The sequence below is a fragment of the Chlorocebus sabaeus genome, chromosome 9 (genome assembly GCF_047675955.1).
Source record: "Chlorocebus sabaeus isolate Y175 chromosome 9, mChlSab1.0.hap1, whole genome shotgun sequence".
Lineage (NCBI taxonomy): Eukaryota > Metazoa > Chordata > Mammalia > Primates > Cercopithecidae > Chlorocebus > Chlorocebus sabaeus.
In genome coordinates this window covers 122,659,875-122,677,003 of record NC_132912.1, presented here as the reverse complement: position 1 = coordinate 122,677,003, position 17,129 = coordinate 122,659,875, and the positions used below count along the sequence as shown (strand labels likewise).

The window sequence follows — 17,129 nt, the reverse complement described above, 5'->3', positions numbered from 1 at the left end:
TCTCACCATATATAAAAATCATCTCAAGATAGATTAAAGACTTAAATCTAAGACCTGAAATTATAAAAATCCTAGAAGAAAACCTAGAAAAAACTCTTCTAGACATTGGCGTAGGCAAAGAATTTATGACTCAGACCTCAAAAGCAAATGCAACAAAAGCAAAAATAAATAAATGGGACCTGATTAAACTAAAAAGCTTCTGTACAGCAAAATAAATAATCAGCAGAGTAAACAGGCAACCCACAGAATGGTAGAAAATATTTGCAAACTATGCATCCAACAATATTTTGACTAATCTCCATAATCTACAAGGAACTCAAATCAGCAAGGAGAAAAACAAATAATCCCATCAAAAAGCGGGCAAAGGGTTCTGCATTCCCTGCACAAAATGCCTGGCAAAGCCACAGAAACCATCCCTGCTACGGAAGAGGAGGTGCCACAGCTCCAGGCTGACAGAGGGTCTGGAACAGAATCTGACAGTGATGAATCAGTACCAGAGCCTGAGGAACAGGATTCCACACAGACAACCACACAACAAGCCCAGTTGGCAGCAGCAGCTGAAATTAATGAAGAAACAGTCAGTAAAGCAAAACAGAGTCAGAGTGAAAAGAAAGCACAGAAGGCTATGTCCAAACTGGATCTTTGACAGGTTACAGGGGTCACTAGAGTCACTATCTGGAAATCTAAGAATATCCTCTCTTTGTCATCACAAAACCAGATGTCTGTAAGAGCCCTGCTTTGGATACCTACATAGTTTTTGGGGGAACCAAAAATGAAGATTTATCTCAGCAAGCACAGCTAGCAGCTGCTGAGAAATTCAAAGTTCAAGGTAAAGCTATCTCAAACATTTAAGAAAAAACACAGACTCCAACTGTACAAGAGGAGAGTTAAGAGGAAGAAGTTGATAAAACAGGTGTGGAAGTTAAGGGCATGGAACTGGTCATGCCCTTGTCGAAGCAAATATGTCCAAAGCAAAGGCAGTCCAAGCCCTGAAGAACAATGGTAGTGATGTTGTAAATGCTATTATGGAATTAACAAAGTAACCAACTGAAAACAACTTGTTCAGTGTTTCCAAGAAGTAACTGCAGCTTGATTTGAAATGTGTCCTGTTTCTAGAAGAGCAATAACAATCATTGCAGTCTGGCTCTCTAGGAAGCCCTATCCCTAGGAAAAGGGAGACTGCACCACATCAAGGGATCACCCTGTGGTACAAAAGAATCTGAACAGCAACCCTTGAGTTCCAGATTTTTCCACTGAAATAGCCTATCCAAATAGAAGGAATCAAAAAAGTAATTCTGGTGATGTGACAAAATGAGGTTCTATAACATCCCCAAAAGACCACACTATCTCCCCAGTAATAGAACCAAACCAAGGAAAAAATCTCTGAATTGCCAGGTAAAGAATTCAGAAAGTTGATTATTAAGCTACTCAAGGAGACACCACAGAAAGGTAAAAACCAACTTAAAGAAATATAAAAAACAATACAGGATATCATCCCCAGAGAAACAGATGTCATAAAGAAAAAACAATCACAACTTCTGGAAATAAAAGATACACTTAAGAAATACAAAATGCACTGCAAAGTGTCAACAATACACTATAACAAGGAGACGGAAGAACTTCAGAGCTCAAAGATAAGGCTTTAAAATTCACCCGATCAGACAAAGACAAAGAAAAAAGAATTTCTGAAAATGAACAAAGACTCCAAGAAATTTGGGATTATGTTAAATGACCAAACCTAAGAATAATTGGTGTTCCTGAGGAAGAGGAGAAATCTAAAAGTTTGGAAAACATATTTGAGGGAATAATTGAAAATAATAATAAAAAAAACTTCCCTGGCCTCACTAGAGATCTAGACATCCCAATACAAGAAACTCAAAAAAAACACCTGGGAAATTCACCACAAAAAGATCATCACCTAGTCACATAGTCATCAGGTTATCTAAAGTCAAGACAGAGAAAAGAATCAACAGCTGTGAGGCAAAAGTATCAGGTAACCTATAAAGGAAAACCTATCAGATTAACAGCAGATTTCTCACCAGAAACCTTAGGAGCCAGAAAGGATTGGGGTCCTATCTTTAGCCCCCTCAAACAAAATAATTGTCAGTCAAGAATTTTTTATCCAGCAAAACTAAGCTTCATAAATGAAGGAGAGAAAAAGCCATTCTCAGACAAACAAATGCTGAGTGAATTTACCACTACCAAGCCAGCATTATAAGAAATGCTAAAAGGAGTTCTAAATCTTGGAACAAAACCTCCAAATATACCAAATAGAACCTCCCTAAAGCATAAATCTCACAGGCACTATAAAACAATAACACAATGAAAAAAAGGTGTTCAGGCAGCAACTAGTACAATGAATAAAACAGCACCTCACATCTGAATACTAACGTTGAATGTAAATGACCTAAATGCCCCACTTACAAGATACAAAATGGCAGAATGGATAAAAATCCACCAACCAAGTATCTGCTGCCTTCAAGAGACTCACTTAACACATAAGGACTCACATAAATTTAAGGTAAAGAGGTGGAAAAATATGTTCCATGCAAATGGAAACCAAAAGCAAAAAAGAGTAGCTACTTTTATATCAGACAAAACAAACTTTAAAGCAAAAACAGTTTAAAAAGACAAAGAGGGATATTGTATAATTACAAAAGGATCCATCTAACAGAAAAATATCACAATCCTAAATATATATACACCTAACACTGGAGCTCCCATATTTATAAAACAATTATTACTAGAGCTAAGAAATTAGATAGATGGCAACACAATAACAGTGGGGAACTTCAGTACTCCACTGACACCACTAGACAAGTCATCAAGACAGAAAGTCAACAAAAAATAATGAATTTAAACTGTACCTTAGAACAAATGGACTTAACAGATATTTACAGAACATTCTACCCAACAACTGCAGAATGTACATTCTTTTCTTCAGCACATGGAACATTCTCCAAAATAGACTATATGATAGACCAGAAAACAAGCCTCAGCAAATTTAAGAAAATCAAAATTATATAAGGCACCCTCTCAGAAGAGTGGAATAAACCCAGAAATTAACTCCAAAAAGAACCCTCAAAACTATAAAAATACATTGAAATTAAATAATCTGCTCCTGAACAATCTTTGGGTCAATAATGAAATCAAGATGGAAATTTAAAAATTATTTGAATTGAATGATAATAGTGACACAACTTATCAAAACCTCTGGGATACAGCAAAAGTGGTGCTAAGAAGAAAGTTCATAGCATTACATGCCTACATCAGAAGTCTGAAAGAGCACAAATAGACAATATGATGTCACATCTCAAGGAACTAGAGAAACGAGAACAAATCAAACTCAAACCCAGCAGAAGAAAAGAAATAACAAAGAGCAGAACTAAATGAAATTGAAAAAAAAAATACGAAAGATAATTGAAGCAAAAAGCTGGTTCTTTGAAAAGATAAACAAAGTTGATAGACAATTAGCGAGATTAACCAAGAAATAAAAAGAGAAGATCCAAATAAGCTTAATTAGAAACAAAACAGTAGATATTACAACCTATATCACAGAAATACAAAAGATCATTTAAGGCTACAATGAATACTTTTACATGCACAAACCAGAAAATCTAGAGGAGATGGGAAAATTCCTGGAAATATACAAACCTCCTAGATTAAATCAGAAAGAAATAGAAACTCTGAACAGACCAATAACAAGTAGCGAATTGAAACAGTAATTAAATAATTGCCAACAAAAAAAAAAAGTCCAGCACCAAATTCTATCAGGCATTCAAAGAACAGGTACCAATCTTGCCAAAACTATTCCAAAAGATACAGAAAGAAGGAATCCTCTGTAAGTCATTCTATGAAACCAGTATTACCCTAATACCAAAACCAGGACAAGACATAACAAAAAAAGAAAACTCCAGACCAATATCCCTGATGAACATAGATGCAAAAATCCTCAACAAAATATCAGCTTGCCAAATTCAACAACATATCAAAAAGATAATCCATCATGATCAAGTGGATTTCATACCAAAGATGCAGGCATGGTTTAATATACACAAGTCAATAAATGTGACACACCACATAAACAGAATTAAAAACAAAAATCATATGATCATCTCAATAGATGCAGAAAAAGCATTTGACAAATCCAGCATCTCTTTATTAATATATTAAAACCCTGAGCAAAGTCAGCATAGAACAAAATACCTCAAGCTAATAAAAGCCATCTATGACAAACCCACAGTCAACATTATACTGATCAGGAAAAAGCTGAAAGCATTTCCCCTGAGAACTGGAACAAGACAAGGATGCCCACTTTCACCACTGTTATTCACCATTGTAGTGGAATTCCTAGCCAGAGCAATCAGACAAGAGAAAGAAATAAAGGGCATCCAAACTGGTAAAGAGGAAGTCAAACTGTCGCTGTTCACCAATGATATGATCATATACATAGAAAACCCTAAAGACTCATCCAGAAAGCTCCTAGACTTGATAAATGAATTTAGTAAAGTGTCAGGATACAAAATGAATGTACATAAATCAGTAGCACTGCTATACACCAACAATGATCAAGCTGAGAATAAAATCAAGAACTCAATCCCTTTTACAACAGCTCCATAAAAAATAACATACTTAGGAATATACCTAACCAAGGAGGTAAAAGACCTCTACAAGGAAAACTACAAAACACTGCTGAAAGAAATCACAGACGACACAAACAAATGGAAATACATCCCATGCTTAGGGATGGGTAAAATCAATATTGTGAAAATGACGATACTGCCAAAAGCAATCTACAAATTCAATGCAATTCCCATCAAAATACCACCATCATTCTTCACAGAACCAGAAAAAACAATCCTAAAATTCATATGGAACCATAAAAGAGCCCACACAGTCAAAGCAGGACTATGTAAAAAGAACAAATCTGGAGGCCCTAGGTTACCCAACTTCAAACTATACCACAAGTTACCAAAACAGCATGGTTCTGGTATAAAAACAGGCATGCAGACCAGTCGAACAGAATAGAGAACCCAGAAATAAAACCAAATATTTACAGCCAACTGATCTTTGACAAAGCAAACAAAAACATAAAGTGCGGAAAGGACACCCTATTCAACAAATGGTGCTAGGATAATTGGCAAGTCACATGTAGGAGAATGAAACTAGATCTTCATCTCTCACCTTATAAAAAAATCAACTCCAGATGGATCAAAGACTTAAATCTAAGACCCGAAACTATAAAATTTCTGAAAGATAACATCAGAAAAACCCTCCTAGACATTGGCTTAGGCAAAGATTTCATGACCAAGAACCCAAAGCAAATTCAACAAAAACAAAGATAAATATGTGGGACTTAATTAAAGAGCTTTTGCACAGCAAAAGGAACAGTCAGCAGAGTAAACAACAACCCACAGAGAGAAAATATTTGCAAACTATGCATCCGACAAAGGACTCATATCCAGAATCTACAAGGAGCTCAAACAAATCAACAAGAGAAAAACAAATAATCCTATCAAAAAGTAGCCTAAAGACATGAATAAACAAGTCTCAAAAGAACATATACAAGCAGCCAACAAACATATGAAAAAATGCTGGACATCACGAATTATCAGGGAACTGCAAATCAAAACCACAATGAGATACCACCTTACTCTTGCAAGACTTTTTTTATTTAAAAAATCAAAACATAACAGATGTTGGCATGGATGTGGCAAAAAGGGAACACTGTTACACTGCTAGTAGGAATGTAAACAAGTGCAAACACTATGGAAAACAGAAAGGAGATTCCTTAAAGAACTAAAAGTAGATCTACCATTTGATCCAGCAATCCCACTGCCGGGTATCTACCCAGAGGAAAAGAAGTCATTATGTGAAAAAGACACTTGCACGTGCATGTTTATAGCAGCACAATTTGCAATTGCAAAAATATGGAACCAGCTTAAATGCCCATCGACTAACCAATGAATAAAAAATGTGATGTGTGTGTTTTATATATATAATGTGTGATATATACATATACACACACATATATAGGAATAAATATATATATAGGAATATATAAAAAGTAATGAAATAATGGTATTCACAGTAACCTAGATGGAGGTGGAGACCATTATTCTAAGTAAAGTAATTCAGGAATGGAAAACTAAACATGGTATGTTCTCACTTATAAGTGAGAGCTAGGCTATGAGGACACAAAGGCAGAAGAATGATATAATGGACTTTGGGAACTCAGGTGGAGATGGGTGGGAGAGGAGCAAGGAATAAAATACTACACATTGGGTGCAGTGTACACTGCTCAGATGACAGGCACACCAAAATCTCAGAAATCACCACTAAAGAACTTCTCCATGCAACCGAACACCACCTGTTCCCCGAAAAAATAAAAAAATAAAAAGAAATAAAATAATAAAGACCAAAAAAGTGGGCAAAGGACATGAATAGACACTACTCAAAAGAAGATATACGAATAGCCAGCAAACGTATGAAAACATGATTAACATCACTAATCATCAGGGAGATGCAAATTAAAACCACAATGAGATACTACCTTACCCCAACCAGAATGGCCATTTTATCTGAAGTCAAAAAACAACAGATGTACGTATGGATGTGGTACAAAGGGAATGCTTATGCACTGCTGGTAGGAATGTAAATTAGTACAACCTCTATGGAAAACAGTATGGAGATTTCTCAAAGAACTAAAAGTAGATCAACCACTAGATCCAGCAATCCCACTACTGGGTATCCACCCATAGGAAAAGTCATAATATCAAAAAGATATCTGCATGCGTATGTTTATCACAGTGCCATTTACCATTGCAAAGATATGGAACTAACCTAAGTGCTCATCGGCTGATAAGTGGATAAAGTAGACATGATAGATAGATAGATAGGTAGAGAGAGAGAGAGAGAGAGATACACACACAGAGACACGCACACACACACACTATGAAATACTACTCAGTCATAAATAAGAATGAAATAATGCCTTCTGCAGCAACTTGGATGCAGGATGGAGCTGGCGGCCATTATTCTAAGTGAAATAACACAGGAATGAAAAACCAAGTACTGTATGCTCTCACTTATAAGGGAGGCATACGGAGGGGTATAATAGACATTGGAGACTTAGAAGTGGGGAGAGGTGGGGGAGAGGTAAAGAATAAAAAGCAACATACTGGGTACAATGTACACTACTCGGGGGATATGTGCACTAAAATCTCAGATTTTACCACTGTACAATTTATCCATGTAACCAAAAACTGCTTGTTCCCCAAAAGCTATTGAAATCAAAAATATATTTTTAAAAAGATGTACAAACTCTCATACATTGCTAATAGGAGTGTAAAATGATACACTTTGGAATACAAGCAGTTCCTTATAAATTTAACATACAGCTACTATAAGAACCAGCAATTCCACTCCACTTATTAACCCAAAAGAAATGGAAGTATATGTCCACACATAACTTTCATGCAAATGTTTAAAATAGCTTTATTCAAAACAGCCAAAAACTAAAAGTAGTCCAAATATTCACCTGTAGGTGAATGGATAAACAAATCTTGATATACCCAAACAAAGGAATATTCAGCAATAAAAATAAACTCTTGAAACCCACAACATAGATTAATCTCAAAAACAGTATGCAGAGTGAAAGAAGCCACACCCAAAATACATATGTCCTGTATGATTTCATTCATATATATATAATATACACATATATGTATATATACACACACATATATGTGTATGAATAAAAAACAATGCTATCAAAAAGTAGGATTTCATTCATATATATAATATACACATATATGTATATATATACAGGCACATATATATGAATGATGTGTGTGTGTATATATGAATGAAATTATATACACACATATGTATGTGTATATATATAAATTTTTTTTGAGACAGGATCTGGCTCTGTCACTCAGGCTGGAGTGCAGTGGCGCAATTTTGGCTCACTGCAACCTCTGTCTCCCAGGCTCAAGAGATCCTCCCATATCAGCCTCCTGAGTAACTGGGACCACAGGTGCATGCCACCATGCCCGGATAATTTTTATATTTTTTGTAAAGGCAGGGTTTTGCCTTGATGACAAGGCTAGGCCTGAATTCCTGGGCTCAAGCAATCCACCCACCTCAGCCTCCCAAAGTGCTGGGATTACAGGCATGAGCCACCACACCTGGCCGATGCCATATATTTAAAATTCTAGAAAATGCAATCTAATCTATAGCAATAAAAGCTGATCTGTGATTGCTTGGGACTAGAGGTGAAAGAGGGATTGACCATAAGAAGACAGAGAAGGAACTTAGGCCTGATGGAAATCTTGTGTGTGGATCATGGTGGTGGTTATATGCATACATTCATCAAATTCACCAAAATTAAAATAGGTGAAGCTCATTTTATATTAATTTATCTCAATAAACTGAATTTTTTTTTAAAAGGGGGAAACTTTCCAAGAAGCAGCATTAAAACATAGTTGCCGCCGTATCAGCAGGGGATTGGTCCCAGGACTCCCACGGATACCAAAATCCACAGATGGTCATGTCCTGACACAATGTATGAGTGATGTATACCTTTGTTACACATAGGCTTTGTTGCATATAATGCATATAAGCTATGCACACCCTCCCATTTACTTTAAATCATCTCCAGATTACCTATAATACCTAACACAATGTAAACGCTATGTAAATAGTTGTTATACTGTGTTGATGTTTGTATTATTTTTATTATTGTATTATTCTTTTTACTTTTTTATTTTTCTAATAATTTTAACCAATAGTTGGTTGAATCCTCGGATATGGAATCTGCAGATACAGAGGGCCAACTGTACAATAAACTGAAACTTTCTTCCTGGGGTAATCAGAGGATTAAAAAAATAAAAAGAGAGTAACTTCTCCTTAAGTGAATCAGTGTTTTTAATCTCCAAAATCAACTGTGAGGACACACCGCCTTTTGCAGTTACAACTAACTCTACAAAGTGCCTGCCTTTTCCATCCTTCATCCCATCTTTGGATAAGATTTTAATGATCAGCTAATACATTAACAGGAATTAGTTGGCAACCATGGAAAAGGTCAGGCTTTATAGACATGGAACAGAAGAGGGGCGAAGGCTGCAGTTTCACCTCAAGCCTTAGGAGATCCAGGCGCAGTGTCTCACACCTATAATCCCAGCACTTTGGGAGGCCGAGGAGGGTGGATCACTTGAGGTCAGGAGTTCGAGACCAGCCTGGCCAACATGGTGAAATCCTGTCTCTACTAAAAATACAAAAATTAGCCAGCCATGGTGGCACACACCTGTAATCCCAGCTACTCTGGAGGCTGAGGCATGAGAATCGCTTGAACCCGGGAGGCAGAGGTTGCAGTGAGTCAAGATATATGTAAAATGTATGGAATACTGGCATTCTAAGAATACACCCATGAGCTGTGGAGACGACGGAGAAGAAGAAACAGAGGGAGAAAGAGAAAGCAGAGGGGGCATCCTCTCAGCTGCTCGGCCTCTTGCTCTCGCTCAGGCACCTGACCCTTCAATTTCCCATGGGACAACCTGGACACAGGTCAGGCTACAGCAAGGAACCAAGCAATGAACGGTTCAGAAGCAGCAGCCTTGGCCGCTGAAAACGATGCATCTGCTCAGACCCACTCCTAACAGCAACGGGACTCCAGGTTAAAAGTCCCAGTGTAGGCTCATGTCCTGTACACCTAAAATATCAAAAGTTATAAATCAAGCTATCAAACTGCTAAAGGCAATGTGACATATTATCCTACATTGATCAGTATACCTTCATATGGACAAAGTTTAAAATATGTATAAAGTTAGGTTTTAATATAACTGAGGGTTGGCAAAATATCAAACAACTAAATGTAGTATTGCCTATGTCTGAGTGTTCTATTAACGGGCTAGTGGTGTTTGATATGTAACAAAGGTATACACCATTCATACATGACATTTATTTCATAAGTTTTATTTTTCCTGACTTCATTTTAACAAAATTATAATTCTAGAACTTTGAGAGGCTGAGGCAGGAGCATTGTTCGAGCACAGGAGTTTGAGACCAGCCTGCGCAACACAGCAAAATCCCACATCTATAAAAACATTTTTTTAATGAGCCAGGTGTGGTGGCATGTGCCTGTAGTCCCAGATACTCTGGAGATTGAGATGGGAGGATTGCCTGAGCCCAGGAGATCAAGGCTGCAGTGAGCTGTGATTACACCTGGGCCACAGAGCAAGACCCTGTCTCAAAAATAAAAATTTTCATATACTTTGTGTTAGATTGATAGCAATGCCTTAAACTATTAAATAATAAAATGTAATAATATTCAAAATGTATAAAATTAGAATGAATTTTCATGAAAAATATAAATTATTTGATTTTTTAAATTAAAATTATTTTTATGCTTTCAAGATAGGTTATTTTTCTAAAATATTCCAAAGTATATACGTATACAAAATCCAAATTTTAACTAATGAATATAAAATTTTTACATCAAGAGTTTTTAAAGCTGAAGTTGTATTTAATTTATGGAAAATGTAATCAAAGCACATTAAATATATTTTGGAGAAGTAGGCCAGGCACGGTGGCTCAAGGCTGTAATCCCAGCACTTTGGGAGGCCGAGACGGGCGGATCACGAGGTCAGGAGATCAAGACCATCCTGGCTAACACGGTGAAACCGCGTATTTACTAAAAAATACAAAAAAACTAGCCGGGCGAGGTGGCGGGCACCTGTAGTCCCAGCTACTCGGGAGGCTGAGGCAGGAGAATGGGGTAAACCCGGGAGGTGGGGCTTGCAGTGAGCTGAGATCGCGCCACTGCACTATAGCCCGGGCGTCAGAGCGAGACTCTGCCTCAAAAAAAAAAAAAAAAGTAAAACTATTCCTAATTTTAGTGTTCAATTTCCATCTAGCCCCCTATATAAAGAATAGATAACACACTTCAGACATATTACTTCTAGAGCTACATAAATACAAATTTAAGAATAATATGCACTGTTTTAACATTGCAAATTATCCCTCAGCTACCATGTGTAGCTATTGCAGAACTGTGCTAATTTATGAGGACCTCTGGAACCAAGAATTGGAGCACAAAGAGAAATAAGAAAATGAACGTTTGGCGCTACTGGGAAACAGTAACTCTTTATGCAAGAATTCATTACAAGTTAATTAAAGATAAATTAATTAAATGATTTTTTCTTTACCTCAGTGCTCTGCTGGTCAAATCATTCTTACCCTCCCAAGCAAGTCCAACCCAGGCAGCAGCACAACCCTCAAATTTGTGGCATTCAGATACAGTTGCCTTTGTTTCAAGGACATAGGGCAAGAATATGTATGTATGAAGAATTTCCCTGGGACCTGAATGGTGTTAGTCACAAAAGCAGATGCTGAGCACCAGTTCTTAAAGTGACAGAGCTGGCCATTTGGTCTTTGACGTGTGTGTGTGTATGTGTGTGTGTGTGTGTATGTGTGGGTATTTATGAAATATGAGACTCTCTAAAGCATAGGGCTGAAGTCTAAATGCACCAGTGCTTGTGATAACTCTTACATTTTTTATCTGAATATATCCACTTTTTATTCAGATCAGTTAAATTAATCTTTAATTATACAAGTAATTTGTAAATATATTCCTTTGTTCCAAAATTATTTAAACGTTGAAGATAAGGCTAAAATCCAACTCATCTATCTACCCTCCCCCCCACTGTTATAGGTTTGGCTGCAAGTTCATTACCCATCTTTCTAAATGCATTACATCATAGTAATAGCCGACACTGGTACAATACCAGTATTCTAAGCATTTTACATCCTTCATCCTTCTTGCTTTTTATCTTTTTAAAATCCTCATAACAACCCCATAAGACAGCTACTTTACATAAACATACTCATATATTTACTTATCAAGGATCTATAGCACTGCGTGTGTTCAGCATAAAATATATCATACTTAAGGCTTAGCCTTGAAACATAGTTTGTTCTCTTAATGTATCTTGGAGATCTACTCATGTCAGGACATTAAGATCTTACTTTCCTTCTTAGTAGCAAGAGGTATATGTAAGCAAAATACACCTCTTGCTTTGGGAGGGAAACAAGTTTTCTAAAGGCATTCAGAATTTCCCATTTACTGAGATTTCTAATTTCTTGATTTCTAATTATTTTCAGCGTCTGAGATCCCCAGGCAGTTAGCAATCAGGTGAAAGGTTAGCTGCACAGCTGGCCAACACAAAGCCTCCCTCTGCAAAAACTCGAATTTGCTCTGGAACATATTTCTCCCACCAGAAACATGTCAGTTCTTGAAATGAAAAAAGGACAAAAGCCCCACCAAGCTATTTCAGGATGACTTTGTAATAAACATATATGAAGGAGCAGGAATAGTCACATCCATACAATTATTCTTCATTAGAGAAGACCCACCTCTTCGGGACTAAATTACCAACATACCAAATTGACCTCAGCCCTCCCTTTCAACTCCCAGCAACCTGCACCCCGTCACCACCAACGATTCTGTCTTGCATTCTGAATTAGCACAAGCAGCTGAATTCTCCTCCATGCTATTCCTCTTCCCCGCCGCCACTTGCATCTCTACCTCATAAATAGATCTATTCCTACATGGAGCTTTCTACTGGGTGTTGGATGAACGATTGTCTAAGTTATCTTTTCACATTAATAAGTGAGTGGCTGCTACTTCTCTCTCAAAACTGCCCAAACAAGAGCTTGTTTTAATCTAAACAACTCTTTGGTGAATTGAGGCTCTTTGGGAGAATACATTTAGGGACAGGGAAACCACACAAATACTTACTCCACTTCATGATTGTCAGTAAGAAAGGCAAACGAGCTCATTAGTATTTATGATGCATCAAAGATGACACCAGAGATGCAGAGTAGAGCTAAACATAAATAAACAAAGTGGTCAGCATGGAACAACCGAGCTTGCTGGGACCATAAACCTTCAGGCAAGAGCTGAAAGGAGAAATGAGGCAAAAAACGGGGAGAGGTAATGAGAACTGATATTTTTATCCTTTCTTCTCTGCAATAGCAAAGTAGAATTCGACTGCTTTAATAATGAGGAGTTTGGATGTTAGCATGCTAGAGCCTTTGTGTTTCTTCATGAGAAGAAGCGCCTGGATAATTTTGCTAATACTTGTTATTTGCCCCCAAAGTCTCACTGGGGGAGTTTTCCACCATCACCCTGCATCACTTAGGAAAATAATAATCCCGAAATCCTTATCAGTCTAGGTCTCGTCTCTAGGGAAGTCCCCATGTTTTTAAGCGCTCTTGCCCTTATGCATAAAACATATTTGTTACACTCACCCCCAGTGACTGGAAAATACAGACCCAATATGCTTCACCCAGCTGTACCTTTAAGAGAAATGTGGTGTGTGGCTGGGCGCGGTGGCTCACGCCTGTAATCCCAGCACTTTGAGAGGCCGAGGTGGGCGGATCACGAGGTCAGGAGATGGAGACAATCCTGGCTAACACGGTGAAACCCCGTCTCTACTAAAAATACAAAAATTTAGTCGGGCGTGGTGGCGGGCGCCTGCAGTCTCAGCTGCTCGGGAGGCTGAGGCAGCAAAATGGCGGGAACCTGGGGGGCGGAGCTTGCAGTGAGCCAAGATGGCGCCACCGCACTCCAGCCTGGGTGACGGAGCGAGACTCCGCCTCAAAAAAAAAAAGAGAAATGTGGTATGCACAGACTTTGTGGGAATGTTGAATTCCACACACAAGACCCATCAGCCTATGCTGCCCTCCTCTTCTCACCTCTGACAGCCTCTGATACACATCCCTCCCCATACGCCCTCCCCTACAGCCTCTCATGACACCCCCCCTCCGTACAAATCCCTACCATAGCCTCTGATGCCAAGTCCTGCCCCACAACCCCCCCACAGCCTCTGATGCCACACAACTTCCCACACACCATTCCCACAGCTTCTGATGCCCCGCCCCTCCTCACACACACACTTCCCACACAGCCTCTGATGTTACCCTCTTCTGCACACATCCCTTCCATAGCCTCTGATGCCAAGCTCCTCCCCACACCTCCCACAGCCTCTGATGCCACACCCCTCACTCTCACCACCCTCCCGTCCCCACAGGCTCTATGAGGGTCGAAGCAGATGGATTTCTGGAGCCCAGGAGTTCGAGACCAACCTGGGCATCATGGTGAAACCCCACCTCTACGAAAAATATAAAAAATTATCTGGGCATGGTGGTGTGCACCTGTGGTCCCAGCTACTCAGGATGCTGAGGTGGATCTCTTGAGCCTGGGAGGTGGAGATGGAGGTGGAGGTGACAGTGAGCCAAAATCACAGCACTGCACTCCAGCCTAGGCGACAGAGCCAGACCCCCTCTCACTCTCTCTCTATATATACACACACACACATAAAAAATATAATATATATAATATATAATTATTGAATATAATATATAAAATATGTATATATAATATATAGATATATAATATTTTATATTATAAAATATGATACCCCACCTACCCAGAGATCACCCTGGACCTCTGGGTCCTCACAATTTCCCACAGTTGGATGCATCACTGGCTTTGGTCCTCCACGACCCAGGCAAGCAGTGTGGGGTCCATGTTGACATGCTCACTGACCAACACTAGGCCTGGCAGTGAGTGGGTGGGTACATATGTTGTGCAAGAAGGCTGGGCCTTCCTGGAAAAACTGATATTTTTCTGGTGGCCTGGCTGAGACCAGCTCTTCTCTTTCCTGGTACTTCTTTCTGGAGCTGCTATGGAAGCTCTGGAACAAGCTCCCTAGCTGCAGGCCCAGCCAATGCCCAATCTGGGCCCCACCACTTTGCTGCATAGCACACAGGTAGCCCAGGGGTGGAGTTGCCCATCCAGCCTTGCTACCTCCATCTGATGGCAAGCTGTCAAAACAGGGAGCCACGCTGCTTTCTAAACAGGGGAAGGACAACTTCTACATGGACAGAACCCAAACTTGACTGAGAGGGAAGGAAGCAGGGAGTCCCCCAGCCGTGGTTAGGGATGATGTAGGCTGGCCAGCCAAAACAGTCTAACAGGTGAGCAAGGGAAAAAGCCTTAGAGTCAGGTGTATCTGCCTTCCAATCCCAGCTCTGCAACTCACCAGCTGTGGGGCCTTGAGCTTCTCTGAACCTCAATTTCCTCATTTGCAAAACAGGCATAACAGTGTCAGTAGTTGATCCATAAGCCTGTTGTAAGGATTGAGTGAATGAATGCATGTTAAACCTTTAGTGCTCCAGGAATGTTTGTCATAGTCATTATCCATTCAGAAGAAAGTCTGAGCAACTAGACCCACCAAACATAAATCAAAGTAGATTTATAGGAGACCCTATAAATTCCAGGCCCAGGACAGGAAGCGGGCAAGGACATGGTCATGGAGTCTGTGCTATAGATAGAAAATGCAGGGGAGGGTTATTCCTGGGATCATGTAGAATCCAAAGGCAACCGGTACAAGGACAAGAGGAACTGCAACCCATGGGAGAGGTCATGACCACAGAACTTCTGGAAGGAGTTATTTATTTATGTTAATATAGTCCATTTTAAAGACTGGGACTCCTCCTGTAAATGCCTTGGCCTATCCACAGGCACTTACCAGCCTCTGGCCCGGCTCCTGACAACTCAGTTCAAAGCAGCCCCTGCTTGGAAGATAAAAAGGAAATCTCCCACCCCATTCCCTCCATTCCTACTGGAGACATGTTGGGCCATTTTGTACTTAAAATAATAAATGGCTGGGCATGGTGGCTCATGCCTATAATCCTAGTACTTTGGGAAGCTCAGATAGGTGGATTGCTTGAGCTTAGGAGTTCGAGACCAGTCTGGGCAACATGGCAAATCCCCATCTCTACAAAAAATACAAAAATTAGCCAGGTGTTGTAGTGGATGCCTATAGTCCCTTGAGCTATTCAGAAGGCTGAGGTGGGAGGATGGCTTGAGCCTGCGAGGTGGGGATTGCAGTGAGCTGAGATCACACCACTGCACTCCAGCCTGGGTGAACTTGTCTCAAAAAACATTAAGTTAAAATAAAAATAAAATAAAGAATGTGCTGTGATCTGAATGTTTGTGTCCCACAAAATTCATGTGTTGAAATCCTAACCCTCAAGGTGACAGTATTAAGAGGTGGAGCCTTTGAGAGGTAATTAGGTCATGAGGGTTCTTTCCTCATAAATGGGAGTAATGTCCTTAGTAAAGAGGCCAGAGGGAGCTTATTCACCCCTCTGCCATGTGAGGACAGATAGAAGGTGACATCTACGAGGAATAGGCTCTCAACAGACACCAAATCTGCTGGTGCCTTGATCTTGGACTTCCCAGCCTCCAGAACTGTGAGCAACAAATTTCCATTTTTTTATAAATTGCCCAGTCTAAGGTACGTTTGTGATAGTAGCCCAAATGGACTAAGACAGACCCCTTCCTGAGATCTGTACTTGTGATATAGGATTGCTATGTACAAACAAATGGAAAAACATTCCATGCTCGTGGATAGGAAGAATCAATGTCATTAAAATGGCCATACTGTCCAAAGTAATTTATAGATTCAATGCTATTCCTATTAAACTACCAATGACATTCTTCACAGAACTAGAAAAAACTATTTTAACATTCATATGTAACCAAAAAAAGGCACAAATATTCAAGGCAATCCTAAGCAAAAAGAACAAAGCTGGAGGCATCATGCTACACAACTTCAAACTATACTACAGGGCTACAGTAACCAAAACAGCATGGTACTGTACATGGTACAAAAACAAACACATAAACTAATGGAACAGAATAAAGAACCCATAAATAAAGCCCCACACCTACAACCATCTGGCCCTCAACAAAGTCAACAGTAACAAGCAATGGGGAAATAACTCCCTATTCAACAAATGGTGTTGAGATAACTGGCTAGTTATATGCAGAAGATTGAAACTGGACCCCTTTCTCTCATCTTGTACAAAAATCAACTCAAGATGGATTAAAGACAAATATAAAACCTAAAACCATAAAAACCTAGAAGAAAGTCTAGAAAATATCATTCTGGACATAGGCCCTGGCAAAGATTTCATGACAAAGACGCCAAAAGCAACTGCAACAACAACAATTGACAAGTGGGACCTAATTAAATCAAAGACCTTCTGCATAG

General features: G+C 39.2%; 1 pseudogene; it reads left to right on the top strand.

Annotated features, from left to right (window-relative positions):
• The first annotated feature begins 388 nt into the window (after window positions 1-388).
• LOC103216617 (nascent polypeptide-associated complex subunit alpha pseudogene) lies at window positions 389-1,104 on the top strand (annotated as a pseudogene).
• The last annotated feature ends 16,025 nt before the right edge of the window (window positions 1,105-17,129 follow it).